Genomic DNA, 15,403 nt, shown 5'->3' with positions numbered 1-15,403 from the left:
AGGCAAAAAATTCAAAAAAATTCAAACTTACTAGTGGCGCACCGTTTGCTAGGTGCGCCACTGGTAACAGAAAAAAAATATTGGTTTCGAATTTTTTTTTCAAAAAATGATACGTAATATGACAGGGAAGTTTGAAATATTTTTCAAAATTTCATCATACTCATGAATATGAACAAAGTCGTAGACATCAACAAGGTTTAATAGAATTGATATGATAGATATATCAACAAGTGGCTGTTAAGTGAGGTGGTGCTGGGGTTGGATAGAACTGCGAAGTTAAGCGTGCTCGGGCTGTAGTAGTGTGAGGATGGGTGACCTTTCGGGAAGTTTGACCACTTAGTGTGATTTGACTTGAGATTAAGCATATTGACCCGAGATTTAAAAAAATTTGAAATTTTTTTTTGAAAAAATTTTGTTACTAATGGCGCACTTCTATGTGGTGCGCCATTACTAAGTCAGATGGTAATGGCGCACCGTGGGCTATACTAATGGCGCACTGCCTGGTGCGCCATTAGTAAAAAATACTAGTGGCGTGGTACTAGTGGCGCACCAGTAGTGCGCCATTAGTAGGCAAAACTGGTGCGCCACTAGTAGGCCCTTTCTTGGTAGTGGTACCTCTTCATAAAGACACAATGATCAGGTTGTGCTTTATGGTAACGAAGCCAGTCATAAAAGACTCAAACTTCTTGTACCACTGCCGAGGAGCTTGCTTCAAGCCATACAAGCTCTTCTTCAATTTGCAAACTAAGTGCTCCTTACCTGCAACCATGAATCCCTCTGGCTGCTCCATGTATATCTCCTCTTCTAGGTCACCATGTAAGAATGCAGTCTTCACATCAAGTTGTTCAATTTCCAAGTCCATGGTGGCAGCCATGCCAAGCACAACTCGGATCGAAGACATCTTGACAACTGGAGAGAATATCTCACCATAATCAATGCCGTTTTTCTGACTGAATCCTTTCACAACCAATCTAGCCTTGTACCTTGGATGTGAGGTGTTTTCTTCATTCTTCACTCTGTACACCCACTTGTTCTTGAGTGCTTTCTTGCCTTTTAGCAGATTCACCAACTCAAAGGTATCAATCTCATACAGGGAATTCATCTCATCCTGCATGGCTTCTGAACATTCTTCTTTGTTCTCATCAGACATTGCCTCCTCATAGCATGAGGGCTCACCTGCATCTGTCATCAACACATATTGATGTGGTGGATACTTAGAAGAAGGAATGTGAACTCTTTCATGTCTTCTTTGTTGTTGCACTGGTGGTGAATCAGGTGGATTTTCGTTGGCATCATGATTACCAACTTCATCATCATCATCACTTGATGGTTGCTCATCATTTTGACTTGTACTGCCTTGATCAGTTGCATCTCCACTGTCTTCAGTGTCATCATCTCCCCCATGATTGTCATGCACGAGAGGAGGACAGATTGGATCCATGTCAACCTGAGGTGTGCTGGTCATTGCCTTCTCTGGTTTTCCAATATCTTTTAATGTTTCATCTTCAATGAACACCACATCTCGGCTTCTCACAATCTTTCTATTGGCTGGATCACACAACCTGTAGCCAAACTCTTCACTTGGTTGGCTGAGGTAGATGCACTGCTTTGTCTTGCTATCAAGCTTGGATCTCTCATCCCTTGGAACAATGCCCTGCAACCAAATACCTTCAAGTGCTTGTATGATACCTCCTTCCCTGACCAAACTCTCTGAGGAATATCACCTGCAAGAGGAACTGAGGGAGATAGGTTAACCATATACATAGCATTCATCAAATCTATAGCCCAAAAAGAATTAGGTAAATAAGCATGAGAGAGCATAGTTATGACCCTCTCTGTGAGTGTCCTGTTCATTCTCTCTGCAAGAACATTGAGCCGAGGTGTCTTTGGTGGACTCTTCTCAAGCCTGATGCCAACATTTTTGCAATACCTTTCAAAAGGACCTCTGTATTCACCACCATTGTCTGATCTCACGCACTTCAATTTCCTGCCAGTTTCTCTTTCAACTTTGGCGTGGAACTCCTTGAAGGCTTCAAGCGTCTGGTATTTGTGTTTCAGTACATACACAAAAACCTTTCTGGAATGGTCATCAATAAAAGTCACAAAGTATAATGCTCCACCATGAGATTTCTCAGTCATGGAGCAAACATAAGTGTGCACAATATCAAGAACATTTTCTGCACGATGTGAAGGGAGTGTACGAAATGCTGCCCTATGTTGTTTGCCAGCAAAACAATGTGCACAGGGTTTCAAGGATATACCTTTCAACTCAGGGAGGTACTCCATGCGAGCAAGAGCATGCATGCCCTTCTCACTCATATGCCCAAGCCTCTTGTGCCACAATTCAACCGAAGTGTCTTTTTCAGCAACGTTCAACACCTCATTGCACAACTTGGTTTTAGTCACATAGAGATTACCTTGCTTACTTCCTCGAGCCACAATCAAAGAGCCTTTGGTGAGCTTCCATTTTGCTTCGCCAAAATAACTAGGATGTTTGATATCATCAAGCTTGCCCACTGACAACAAATTCAGCCTTATGTCAGGAACATGCCTCACATCATCGAGCACCAATCTGCAACCTTTGTTTGTTTCAATGCATATAGAGCCCTTCCCAACAATTGCTGAGGAACCACTATTTCCCATCCTCACTTGGCCAGTAACACCACTAGTGTAAGATGTGAAATACTCCTTGTGTGATCTGATGTGGAAGGATGCACCTGAATCCACAACCCATCTCATGGCATCATCACGAACAACACTATAGCAATCTTCATCTTCAATGACTAGATAGTCCTCATCTGTTGCAGTCATGGCTAAACTTCTCTCAGCCTTTTGCTCGGTTTTCTTTGTGAGTTTCCCCTCTGCAAGCTCTTTTTTATACTTCCTACACTCGCTCTTTATGTGTCCGGGATTGCCACAATGAAAACAAGTAATATCTTTTCTCTGTTTTGACTTTGATCTCCCCCTGGATTTGCTTTTGCCTTGCTGAAATCTTGTATTGCTGCGTCCATGGTTCTCATTCTTCCCATGGGTTTCAGCCACATACGCATCAGAAGAAGAGGCATCACCCTTTTCCTTGTTTCTGGCTTCTTCATTCAGCATACTGTTCTTCACCATCTCCAAAGTCAGCTTCCCATCCGGAGCCGAATTGCTAAGTGACACAACAAGCGTGTTCCAACTATCAGGCATGGAACTCAGCAGCAACAATGCTTGCACCTCATCGTCAAAGTTGATCTTCATGGCTGAAAGTTGATTTATATGGCATTGGAAGACATTCAAGTGCTCAATCACACTTATGCCATCTCGGTACTCAAGCTTTGCAAGTCTTTTGATCACCGAGGCCTTGTTCATTAATGTCTTCCTGTCATACATAGACTCCAACTTCTACCACATCTCATAAGCATTTGTGTCATTTGCAACATGGTGGAAAATATTGTGGTTGATGTACAACCGAATCATACCTACTGCCTTTCTATGCAACACTCTCCATTCTTCTTCCGTGACACCTGTGGGTATCTTGTCTTTCACAATTGGCTCATACAAATCCTTGCAATAAAGGATGTCTTCCATCATGGGCTTCCATAATGAGTAATTGGAGGAATCAAGTTTTATCATGCCACTTGTAGTAGCGCTTCCTTCCAAAGCCATTGTGAGCAGCACTTCGAGCAACAATCAAGCAACTAGGATTTGGAACCTTCTAAGCAACCAAGGCTCTGATACCACTATGTTGGGAATTAGCACACAAATACACTTGTGGTTAACTGAAAACTGCAGCGGAAACAAGTAATCTCAGCACCACATCGTGTACTAAATCAAGGATCGTTTCTTAGCACGGAAGGAAACATATGCAGCAGCATATATGGAGGCAGAAAATGTTACTCAGCATGCAAGACACTCTTCAGCCTAGTGTCTTGTGGTAGGAGTAAGTTTCTGGACAGCACCAAGCATCAACAAAGAGACACCAAATTTTACGTGGAAAACCCCCCCAACTTGAGGGCAAAAACCACGGGCCAAAGCCACCCAAATCCTCTTCCACTATTACCAAATGTGGGATACAAAAAGTTCCTCTTGGATGAACACAACAAGATTTGGAGCTCAAGAACTAGGGATTGGAACAATCTCACCAAAGATGGTGGAACCGAAGCTTGAAGGAGACAAGGTAGTGGATCTGGACCATCACAACCTTGGGGACGAGCTCCCTTTGCTTCTTCCTTCAATCTTCCTCTTCTTCCCTTGCTCTCTTGGTTTTCTCTCTACTTCGCTCTTGGAGGATGAACTGATTTTCGTCACTCTTGGTGGTGGCTGCTGGATGGAGGGTACAGCATCCCCATCCACTCATGTGCAAAGTCCAAAATGACCCTAGGTCATAACCCTAATGGGCAGTGGGCTTCTGCACTCTTTGGGCTGCCTAAAAGGCCTCAAATTGCCATCTCCTCACAGCCCACACGAGTCTGGGCACAGCACAACAAACCCCAAACAGGGCATATGGGATTCATTCATACCAGATTGTTTTCAACAGGATGGTCCTGGGAAATATGATAATTCTGTATAGCACTCTCAGCAGCATTTCGGGCATGCTTGATTTTCTTAGCCAATTCCAATGTCCCGAGGAATAGAAAGTCATTTAGACAAAAGATCCCGATATAGCAAATCAGGTAAAAACTGGTTGGCAAATAGCTATCAAATTATACAATGAATTGGTCTAAATCAGGTCATAGGTTCCTAGGCCTTAGTAGAACACAGTTTCCATAGAGAATATAAGAAACTTGGCTTTGGATTTTGCTCCTTGGTTCGCAGGAATTGAGCTCGCCCACACGGAACTATGCACAGAAGAGAGGGCAAGTTAGTTGGCAGAAATTCTTTGAAATAAAAAGTGATGCGAAATCACTACTTACCGAGGTGTTGCTTGGATGGTTTGCAGACCAACTAGCCTCTCTGATCTCGTGACACGCTGAGACCTCAGTGCCTACAGAAACCGCTAAATTCATAAGCAACACCATACTCACAACCCCAATCTTTTTAGGGAACCGGCAAATATGCTGAAAACACACAAAGAAATATGCAGGCATAATTCGCCTATGCAGTCAAAACAAGAACACAACTAAGAACATATGGATTGTATAAGCATTGCATAGGCGTGTGAACAATAAGTGTAGATAATAGTTACCTGGAGTCATATCAAGATGGCGGGACAGGGTACAGGCACGGAAAGGATGTTGAGGATCATGACCACGGTCATAATAAAAATCATCCGGAAGATAATACGTTCCAATTGCTTTCACTACCTTGTTTCCTATGTCAACGGCGGCCGCCCATCCATCCCGATTATTGGGTTCCGCCAGAGATTTGAGATAAATAATATCATCACCATCCAGGTTTAGGATAGGTAATGCTGAGTAGAGGCCCCCGAAAGTCGTCACCTGCCTGACGGTTTCGCTCTTCGGCCCGGAGAACAAAGACGAATGCAGTGATCCGTCAACCAAGATGTCAGCAACATCGGCAGCGCATGCCTGGCGCCAACAGTTTGATGGAACTGTCCGAGTCCATATCACAGCCCTCCAGGCATCCCTAAAGGACAGCTGCTTTGAATTCATATCCGCGGCTTTGCGCTCGAGCGACATGATCAAGTCTGAATCGTAGATGATATCCTTGTCGCTCCATTTTTCAGGAGCCCAGTTCTCGATCTCAGTAAACTTGAGCATGCCATCGACCCATGCAAGATCCCTAAACCAGCTTGCGGGCGCTGGTGAGCGGGTACTCTCTGGTTCTTTTTTCAATTTCCCAGGGGAGGCGGAATGTGACATCTTATTAGTTTGTATCTGTTTCCGGGCAATGGCTCCGGCAACGGGATGAAACTTAGTACACGAGGGGGGTCTTGATCTTGATCTTGATGGCGCAGGTCGCACACCAGCAGGTCGAGTGACAAGTCAACCCACCCTAGCAAGCCTTCTTCTCCAAGCGTGATCACCTTGCCGGGCACAATCCTGCCGACGCCAGGACATGGATCGCGCAGCGTCCTGGTGCTCCATGATTTCCTCTCCGGCCAGTAGATTCGAAGGTGATAGTCCAAATCCGACGACGAGGCGAGGCACAGAGGGGCCACGAGGTAGTGGTCGCCAAGTGGCAGGATGCCGAACTCCTTGACCCCGCGCAGGTCATCGCCGTCATTATGCTCGTAGGGAGAAGGGATCCATTGGAGCGACGGCGGCTCGTCGGCGTCACCGGCGGCCTTGTACAGGAAATATTCGGACAAGCCGTAGCGTTCGGCGAAGGCGGCGCGGAGGAGGACGAAGCGGCCCTCCGCGCCCACCACGTTTGGCATGTTTCTGAAGTTGGCGTGCTTCGAGTGCTACAGATCATGGGGCTTGGAGCAGCCGATGGAGAAGGGGGACAGCTGCGGTGGGTCGGCCACCCAGAAGGAGACCGCCATGGTGTAGCCGGCCTTGGATTCGGCTGTGGCCGTGGTCTCGTTCCTGCTGTCCGTGAAGCGTGGTTTCCGGGTGAGGAGGATGGAGGCCAGCTGGCGGGGGACGTTGCCGGCGTCGCCCGTCGCTATCATCAGAGTTCCGATCTTGGAGACAAGGGTTTTTTTATTTTTTTGGACCTTGATAACCATCGAACATTAGATCTGGAAGGCTATCCAGCCCGAACGACGATCGGAAACCACCCCCAGCACGAACACCTTCACGCTGGAATAAAAATTATATGAGACCAGGTCTCATAGTTAGCAGGTGAGACCCGCCCTGATGGATGACATGTGGCATTCACAAATCACAAAGCATCTAATCTCTAGGGGTGGGATAGATGCTTTGTGATTTGTGAATGCCACATGTCATCCATCAGGATGGGTCTTGCCTGCTAACCCGTGAGACCTGGTCCTTAGTGTGCCACGAGTGGGCAAAGCCCAGCAATAATGCTAATTGCTGGATAATAATTCCTATCACTTCAGTTTTCCTTTTTTTTCGTACATCTGTTTATCAAAACGTTTTATAACGTCTAAGTCTCCAACCATTTTCATCATTGAATTTCACATGAAATTTTCAAAACTAGATCCCATATTGATAGGTTTTGACAAACTTTTTTATGAAAAAAAAGATAGAAAAACCGAACCGGGAGCATGTTTTTTCCCTTTCTGAAAGAGGCACGGCTCTGCCTCTCGTGGAAGCAAAATGGTACCTCTCACGAAATGAAGAAAAACAAAACATACATATTTTTTCGTTTCCGAGAGGCATCGTCGTGTCTCTCGTGAAAGCAAATCCATGCCTCACGCGGAAGAAAAGAAACATGTTTTTTCGTGCAATTTTTTTGTCCAAAAGCTAAGGAAGACCAATGACAAACCAAAAAGTCAAAAAAAACCCAAAGAAAACCGTTTAATAAGCCGAAAACGCGTGCGGAAAATTAAAAAAACAAAATCCGAAGATAGCGCCCAGACCACGACACGTGGCGACGGTTGTGGCGCGCTCGCAGCCCACCACCAAGTGATCGTTGGGAACAGGGCCGTCCTCCTCGCCTCCCTCTCCGTCCTCCTTTGCTTGTAGAACTGACGCTCGTTGACAATGTCATGCGGGAAACGTTCGCGCCACACCGCCATGGCTTCCTCGTCCATCTCAGCGATGGCGAGGCGACGCTGCCGCCTCCGGTTGTCACGACGATCCTTGTCGGTGAAAAGCCGCGGGAGAGGCGCGAGATCCTGCGCCCGCTGGCTCGTCGAGATGTCGGGAAAATTCATCTCGCGACGAGGCCGCCGGAGGCGCCACGCCGCCGCGTCATACGCGCGGGCCGCATCCTCTGCGGTGTCGAAGGTGCCGAGACCGAGGCGTTTCTCGCCAAACCAGATCTCGAAGGAGAAGGCGCCGGAGCGGCGCTCGCGGACTCCGCGAAAATCCTAAGTGCCCAGGCGGCGCATCAACATGGTGGCGCAGAGGTGGCGAGGCTAGTGAGAGGGGGCGAGGTGAGTGGGCGGCAGACAGAGTGTGGAGGGAGCGCCTTCTTAATAAAGCGCGCCGGACGCGGCGCGCCAAAACTAGCGCGCGCTAGGCCTATTTTTCCCCGCACGTGCAATCCTTTCCCGCGTGCCGCATGAGCGCCAAAATCAGGGCAACGACATGGCCGCTGACATGATCTATGACCGTGAGTCTTTTTAAAAATTACGCGCGGACATGAAATGGGTCGGCGCATTGAGCACACTGCCGATAAAAGCGCCGTCCATTTGAGTCGCCCCATTAGAGTTGCTCTAAATGATTGGATTGTGGATTTAAACTGTTCATTCACGCATGAATCATCAACATCGAGGAAACTAAACTACGGAGTAGCTTGTACGCACTGAAACCACTGAAAAAAATAGCACGCTATAACCTCGCTAATAGCACGCTATAGCATATTAAGAATTGTCTCGCTAAATTTATCAGTGCACAATGTCTCGCTAATAGCACGCTATAGCGCGATATAGCACGCTAATAGCATATTTTAAGGTCGGCACTATTTTGCTGTAGCATGCTATTTTTTTCATTGACTGAAACTGAACTAGCTAAGCTGAACCAACGAAAACACACGCCGGATCAACGGACGTCAGTAAGCAAATAGCGGGACTGCGGGAGGGAGGAGGGAGGGGCTCTGCGGCTGTGTGCGTAGACCTGGAGGCGCGCGGGCGTGGGCCGGTGGATTGTCTGGTCGACGGAGGCCTCCCACTCTGAGGGTCGTGGCCGCTGGGAGTGGCGGCGCGGCGACCCCCCGGACCTCGGTGTGCAGCTTCAGCTCAAGTGTCTCTGCCAGCGCGCTTCAGCTCGAGCCTTGATTAGTAGCTCCTTGGAAGCGGATCCAATACGTCGTGGCTCCTCCCCGCCACGCTCGCGCAGGGAGCACGTGCACTCCTCCGCCACGGCTCCTCTGCGCCGCCGCCGCCTCCTCTGTGTGTTGACCATGCCACCAAATCCATGTTGCGTCGAAAAAATCGCTTGATCCATGTGCTACCGGCCACATCACCGTCTCCGGGGATTGCGAGGGAATTTCGCCGGGAAGGAAGGGGATGGAGGACGTGGGCAGAAAAGGTGGGAGGTGCAGCTCGTCTTCCCCGAGGTCGCACCCGAGAGAACCTCCAGCGCCTGCCGCCTTTGCTCCCCATGAACAACACCTCCCACCGATGACTTCTCCTCATCTTCCTTGACCACGCGCGGCGGCGTCGCGGCGAAGTAGCTTGCCGGTCGCCTCGGTGAGTTTGTGCAGAGGAGTGGAGAAAAAAGGGCAGAGGAGTGGGGAGACGGGAGGTGGTGTTCGCGACCAAAGCTGGTCAAATGGGCCGTGCCAGTTGGGCCGGCCCGTTAGCACCCATACACGGCACGGCATGAGAAACAGGCCGAGCCCGGCACGCGGCACGCTAGGGGCCGTGCCTGGGCCTGAAGGCTGCGCACGCAGGCCAGCACGGCATGGCCCAATTAGGTTTTCTTATTTATTTTTCCAGATTTTTTAAATATTTATAGGCTATAAAACAGATCAAAAAGGAAAAAAAAACATCCAAAATACGCCCAGCTGGCCGAAAGTACACGGCCAAACCGTGCCTTCCGTGCCAACGGGCCGGCCTGATTAGCTAAGCAGTCGTGCCTGGGCTGTTAGGTGCAGCACATGGGCCGGCGCGAGACGACCTGCTTACTAATCGTGCCCATGTGGGGACGTGTCGTGCGAGGCACGATTAGCATGGGTCACGTCATGCCGGGCTGGTCCGGCCCATTTGGCCAGCTCTTTTCGGGGCGGATGGACTAGTTCCCAAACGACTTTGTGCGCTGACGTGGCTGCATACCCTGCTCGAAGCTTTGTAATTGATATCCTACTGTCCAAAGGACATTCACATCCAACTTCTAAAATACTGGTCGTTCGGGAGTTATAGATTCCGCTTTTTTAGGGTTTATTTGTATTCATATGGAAACGAAAGCAGCAGTACTATATCATACAAAGTTTGAGGAATTGGGGATTAGGGTTACCTCTCCTCTCACGACCCCTCTCTCTAAGTCTATTTTTAGGGAACTCTTTCTTTCTCTCTAAGCTTGAGGAAAGTCGGTGGTATTGACCTCCGCCTGGCCAAATGGGCCCAAAGTATAACCACCAGCTCAACATCAAAATAGTACAATCGCATTTACTTGGCCCAAACGATTAGTTCCCTTTTCATTTTCAGCAGCTTCAGACTTGGAAGACTTACTTATAGAGGATATTTATACCCCTAGGGTTTTCCTACTCCGGCGACTCGCACGCACTCGCGCGGGGGGGGGGGGGGGGGTTTCTCTTGGTGTGTGCTTAGATCTAGCAGAGTCAGGATCCCAGGCGTCTGGGGGCGCATCCGCGGGGAGGAAGAAGGGGGGGGATGCAATTGATCTGGAGGAAGCCATGAAGCGGATGAAGTTGAAGGTCTTCGAGTTTTTTCTTTTGTGAGAAAACTTCCGATCTATTCATCTTCAAACATGGTAGTACAACAAACACCAGAAATAATAAAAATTACATCTAGATTCATAGACCACCTAGCGATGACTACAAGCACTGAAGCGAGCCGAAGGCGAACCGTTGTCATCGCCCCTCCATCGCCGGAGCCTGGCAAATATTGTTGTAGTAGGCAGTCGGGAAGTCATCATGTTAAGGCCTCATAGGACCAGTGCACCAGAACAGCAACCGCCACCGATGAAGACTAGTGTAGATCTAAAGGATCCAATTTGAAGACACACGAACGTAGACAAACTATGACCAAACCTAAGCATATCCATCGGAGACACACCTTCACACGCCTACCAAGGATGCTAGACGCACAACCAGAATGGGGGTTAGACGGGGAGAACCTTATTCCATCTTCAGGGAGCCTTCGTAGTCTCGCCTTCCTGAGCAGGACACAAACTCTAACGAAACTCAAAGAAAGATCTAAAAACAGAGCCCTCCTACCGACAAGGGTCGGGATCCACCGCACCCCCATGTCCCTAAGGCCACCAGAGATGATGCGGACCGGCGGCGGCGCCGAAAGTAGGTGAAGGAACTCTAAGCTTTTTGGAGGAGTGCAGCCAGAGGCGACGGCTGCTGCATGTACTAACTGGTTTCCTTTGGTTCTGCTTTGAAGGTCTCCGAGCTTGATGATGTTTGTGTGCGAGGAAGAGATCTCGATGGTCTCTAAGGAGGCAAGATGGCTTTGTTGTTGCTAGGATTAACACCTCAGAAACGTTCAGTGTCGATGCCTTCAAGAACACCATAAGTATGCATGGCGACTTTCTAATGAGAGAGAGTTCTGCGAGGTTGATGATAACCTCTTCGTTCTCCAGCTATTCTGGTAGGGCGACTGGAATCGGGTAACACACTAGGGGCCATGGACCTTCCTTTGATCTGGTTGGGCAACGGAAGGGGTAGACCGAGGGGTGTGGTGCTTAACACAAATCATGTTTAGGTGCAGATCCACGACCTCCCGGATCTTTATCGGTCACAACCCAAGGAGGATTGTGCATGTAAAGAGTGTGGACATGAACCCTTCTAAGGTGTATGAAGGAAACTATCTGAGAGTAAGGGCCAAGATAGCACTTGCCTAATCCGTTTTGCACCTCTAAATTTGAACGGGAAAGAGAGAATATACTTGCTTGTCAAATATGAAAATATAGGATTTTTTGCAAGGTTTGTGGTGTCTTGGGTCATATCAAAGAGGAATGTGGTGACAGAGTACACAACTCGAAGGAAATTGCGTATGGATTGCGGATGGTTGTGGTCAGAAGGAGCATGCCGAGGAACCCAAACTTTGGTCGCGGGAGTGCTTCTCAGGCAGGAAGGGCCCCTGTGAGAGGAGCGCGGGCCGGAATGCTGGGGTACAGTGTGGCAATGCCTATGTCCCACGAAAGAGTACGACTAGTGATGCCGGCATGGAGAAGGAGGAGGAGGAGGAGGAGGAGGATCTAAATGACACTGCAGAAAATCTATTGGAACCTGATGAAGGGGAAGAAAATCGAGAGAGAGAGAGACAAGGAGTCAGCTTCAGCTAAAAATAAGCTTGATATGGATGTGGAGCATGACAAGGAGCATGGTGCCAATTCCGCCCCCACCCCCGCGCGCAAGGTTATGTTCCTCCACGGGAGCGAAAGAAGATAAGGAAATGGGCGTCCCCTGCCCTGCAGAAGCAAAACGAAATGATCAGTTAGTAAAAAATAAGAAAATAACTTGGCAACATCGGGGGCTCCCTCACGAAGGACCACCGTGCCTAATGTCTATCCTATGTTGGAACAGTCACCGGATTGTGAATCGGCTCGCATGCACACTAGGATTAGGAGATCATGCATATGCATGAAATCACTTAGAGTGCGTGGGTTTTGAAAAGTTCTGGATTTTTCTAGAAACACAGTTCATATGTCTCCTCTCCCTCACTTAATCGAAGAAGACAAGTTGTTGGCACCGACGATGCGATGGCAGCCGCGACAGGCTCTTTAATGTATTTTCATCTACTATTACTGTGTTAAAATTTATTTTGCCCTCGTAGCAAGCACGGGCAAATAGAAAGTAAGAAAAAACTATACTTTTAATTATCTGCAGGTCTAATTAACTGTCTGCCTGATTAACTAACTAGCAAAAGGGCCCGTGTGTTGCAACGGGAGAAAAAGATAATATAATCTCCAATGGCCATGACCATGTTTTGCTAGAATCGACGAACATTTTTCTAGAAATTGGCGGGACAATTTTTGAAATTCATGAAACTTTTTTTGATTTAACAGACATTTTTTGAAATGCATAATCATTTCTGAATCAGCGAACATCTTATGAATGAATAAACTATTTCGTAAGTCACAAACTATTTGAAAACTTTTAGGATATTTTTCCATTCATGACCATTTTTTGAATTGCCAACATTTTGTTCAATTGCATTAACATTTTTTAATACACAATCTTTTAAAAAAAAGTTCAAGAACACTTTTTGATTTTCTGAACATTTGTTTTCAAAATCTGGAACATTTTTTGAATAAGCAAACAGTCGTTTAGAAAATTGAGAACATTTTTCTGAATCCACAAGCATTTTATGATTTATGAAATATTTTATTTCAAAGTTCTGATTTTCTTAAAATTTTGAAATTTTCTTAAATTCGCAAATTATTTAAAGTAGAAAAAGAAAAGACGAAATTTGAAAAACAGGCTGCCTAGACATGGGCCGGCCCGAACAAGCGCGTTGTGTCCTCTTCCAGCGCGCAGAGCGCAGTATAGGAGGTGCCTACTACATGGGCCGAATCAGGCAAGGATTCCTTGTGTCTTATGAATTATTGGTGCTATTGGTGGGTGATATTTTACAACTTTGGGGGTAATTTTCGCGACGTACCGCCAGAAGGAATAACAGTTTATTATTTGGTATATATATAGATATAGATTATATTAATGACTTGGTTTCCAAATCAATTCGGTGTGAAAAAAATCTTTATTTAAAGTAAACTAACTAATTATATGAGTAATTAATTGTTGGCTAATTAATTATATTAATGACTTGATTTTTAAATTGATTTGGTGCTCGATTTCTAAATTATTTTCGCTTTAATAGCTACGTGAGAAAGACGTATATACACGCATCCTCTTTAATAAGTAGGAGTAGTAGAGATTAATTGTGATAGCAAAATCCACCCCCCCCCCCCCCCCCCTACCTACCAAATTTATTCAAATTTCCACTGCTGACCGGGTAGCCCACCTTGCCAGCCTCGCACGCGGCCATTACAGTTTGTGTCGCCAGTCTATAACTAGCCACCCTCTCTCTAGTCTCCAGTCCTCAATCCATCCCACATCTTCTTTGGTTCCTCCACACGAGAATTCCAGCCTACCACCGCCTGCGGCGGCGGCCGCTAGGGCCAGGGCCTGATGGCTAGGGTGTGTGCTGGACCCTGCGGCACGGCCGAGCAGGGTGGCCGGGAGCCGGCAGGAAGAGGCACCGTACCAGGCGTTTCTCCTCGGCCGCCGCCGCATAGGCCGCTATCGATACCTCGCCGTTATTTACCTTTGATCTTCCGTTTCCCGATCTGGTTCTTCATCATTTTGTGTTTTTGTTGGATGAATCTAGTCATTGGGTGCTGTTGCTCGCAGGCTGCGGCCATGGAAGATCCCGGAGGAAGATTGACGCCAGCGGATGCCGATCTTGTACAGAGCGATCGAGGATCCCGTCCCAGAGGTTTGCAGATCTTAACCTGTGATTCCAATACACGTTCTAGATCAGAACTTCTGATCTTCAGCAGCTGGTAACGGAAAAACTTGCACGGTTAGTAAGTTTCCATGCCATGTCGAGTTTTACATCGAATCTCCGCCACAAGAGATAAACATGGCCTGAATAATGATTAATGAATACTAACATATTCTAGTACATGGAGTGCTTCTGTAAGGAAACAACGATCGAGTATGGGAAATTAAGAACACCGTTGTAAGGCTGCTTGTTATCAAGTGAGAGGTTGTGGATTCGATTCTAATCATAGGGGATTTAAGTTCAGGAATCAGGAATTCTTCATTCCACTTCAGTTGAAACTTCAACGTTGCTTAGCAACTCTAGCTAGCAGAGTGGTCAGATAACATATGGATGCAATTTTATTTTATTTTGAGAAGTATACAGATGCAAATCATGCTACACTATTATTGCTTGCCTATTAATTCACTGCCGTTACAGTTCTAGTTTATTCACTATTATTCAATTTATTACCTACTTACCAAATTTACTCAAATTTCCAGCGCTGACCTGACGGCCTACCCTGTCAGTAGCCTCGCTCATGCGGGCGTTATAGTTCGTCTCGCCCGTCTATACCATGGGATCGGAGGCCAGGACGCCAAATTTCCAAATTTCCAAGCATGGTGGCTGGACCGTGATGTACGCGTTCCAGGTTTCACGTCACTTCTTCATAGACCTGTAAGCTTCCCACCTCACTTCTTCCCGTGCTGCAGTATAAACTTTGACTGGTCGGATTGGTTGGGCACAGGGTAGACGGGGAGTAGGAGGAGCAGGAGATGTGGGTTTCGCAGTGGTGATGGTTTGTTTACCTCTGATGTTCTTATTTTTCCCTTTGTCTTTGTGGACACCGTGGTGATTTCTGTTGCTGGCAGGCTGCAGCCATGGGACGTTAGGATGATCTCGGTGGGAGATTGAGGCTAGCGCGGATGCCGATCTTCTCTGGAGCCCCATGAGGTTTGCCTTAAACTGTTGGGTCTAGTGCACATTCTATGGTCAGAGCTGCCGCCTTTTAGCAGGTGGAACTGAAACTTGTACCCAAGTTTCCATGTCCATGACAGCACCATACCGTAGTAAAATTTTCTTTTTGAGAGCAAGATAGGAGGAATGTGAAGTCGTACTTGAAGCTTGGCGACAAGAGCTAACATGCTCTGGATAACTAATATTATAATATAGTACATGGAATGATTCTGCAATATTCTTGGTAGGTGGCAT

The 15,403-nt window shown here is 47.1% G+C and overlaps 1 long non-coding RNA gene across 1 annotated transcript; it reads left to right on the top strand.

Moving 5' to 3' along the window:
• Positions 1-13,765: 13,765 nt before the first annotated feature.
• On the top strand, positions 13,766-14,994 carry LOC123124285 (uncharacterized). Its single transcript, XR_006461031.1, has 3 exons — positions 13,766-14,146; positions 14,695-14,869; positions 14,940-14,994. It is a non-coding gene; the product is annotated as an uncharacterized lncRNA (long non-coding RNA).
• The last annotated feature ends 409 nt before the right edge of the window (positions 14,995-15,403 follow it).

Source organism: Triticum aestivum, chromosome 5D, assembly GCF_018294505.1.
Source record: "Triticum aestivum cultivar Chinese Spring chromosome 5D, IWGSC CS RefSeq v2.1, whole genome shotgun sequence".
NCBI classification, from domain to species: Eukaryota; Viridiplantae; Streptophyta; class Magnoliopsida; order Poales; family Poaceae; genus Triticum; species Triticum aestivum.
This window is presented reverse-complemented; position numbering and strand designations above follow the sequence as displayed.